Genomic DNA, 1,261 nt, shown 5'->3' with positions numbered 1-1,261 from the left:
TCAAACTCAAGTTTGTGGCAATGCTCAGGAACAAGCAGATCGTGCTACTCAAATGGATATCACGCGCTACAGAAATGTTGTGTGGAGTGCAGTTTGGGTCCAGTTAGCCTTCGTTTTTTGTTATTTGCCGTGTATTGTTTTGAGTGAAGGTATGATCCTCGCAGTTATAAACACAATTTTTGCAATTGCGTATTTGTGTAAAGAAGCCTGAAAAATTCATGACTTCAACGGGGTTTGAACCCGTGACCCCGCGATACCGGTGCGACGCTCTAACCAACTGAGCTATGAAGCCACTGACGTTGGGAGCTGGTCATTTGTGGGTTTTAATGTTCTCGTGAGGAATGAATCAACAATGAAATGATATATATGAAATGGATCATATATGAACTGCGGATATGAAATCAAGTGAAGCTACTATGATCCTCGCCGTTATGAACGCAATGTTTGCCATTGCGTAAAGAAGCCTGAAAATTTCAGGACTTCAACGTGGTTTGAACCCGCGACCTCGTGATACCGGTGCGACGCTCTTCATTTCATATATATCATATATATAATTTCATCGTTGATTCATTCCTCACGGGAACATTAGAACCCACAAATTACCAGCTCCCAAAGTCAGTGGCTTCATAGCTCTTCATAGCTCAGTTGGGTAGAACTAACGTTCCGTGGAATAGCCACGGAACGTTTTCCTTGTAAGATAATACATGGTGAAAGACAAAACATTGTCAATCCCTCGGGTGAAACTTACAATGTCATAGAATGTGGGTAGGACAATCTCGAAAGTTAAGCATCCAGACGCTTGGTATCAGGCAACGACTGGAACTCCTAAATTAAGAGGCACATAAGGATTTGCGGAAACACAAGACCTCATCATTATCGCAGGGTAGTGCTATGTTCAGTGCACGCCGGGAAAGACTCTTTGGACCTGAAGAAATTGTTCCATTTCCAAAATAATTTCTTTCGAAAACCACAAGTTGACGTAATTTTATTTATTTATTTATTGTCGATAACGATAGGTACCCCAAGCTCACGGAGTATCGTTGTTGCGTTACATAATTTTATGAGGGTTTGTATCGGGATTTAGCGATCGTTATTTAGGGCATTAAAATAGAAATAAAAATACACCAGAATTTTTCACCTTGCCTCCTTGTGTTATTTATGGTGTGTTCTTAGTATTTCTGGCCGTTTCAGCGCGATTCTAGGGAGTTTTTGGTTCTACCGTTTCTCTGTTATATATGTAAATTCAATTCCTCAAGGTTGG

At 40.8% G+C, this 1,261-nt stretch overlaps 1 non-coding gene across 1 annotated transcript; it reads right to left on the bottom strand.

Annotated features, from left to right (window-relative positions):
* Positions 1 to 219: 219 nt before the first annotated feature.
* Positions 220 to 292, bottom strand: Trnat-ggu (transfer RNA threonine (anticodon GGU)). The gene has a single exon. It is a non-coding gene; the product is annotated as a tRNA-Thr (tRNA).
* Between the last annotated feature and the right edge of the window lie 969 nt (positions 293 to 1,261).

Source organism: Montipora foliosa, chromosome 12, assembly GCF_036669935.1.
Source record: "Montipora foliosa isolate CH-2021 chromosome 12, ASM3666993v2, whole genome shotgun sequence".
Classification (NCBI taxonomy): Eukaryota; Metazoa; Cnidaria; class Anthozoa; order Scleractinia; family Acroporidae; genus Montipora; species Montipora foliosa.
This window is presented reverse-complemented; position numbering and strand designations above follow the sequence as displayed.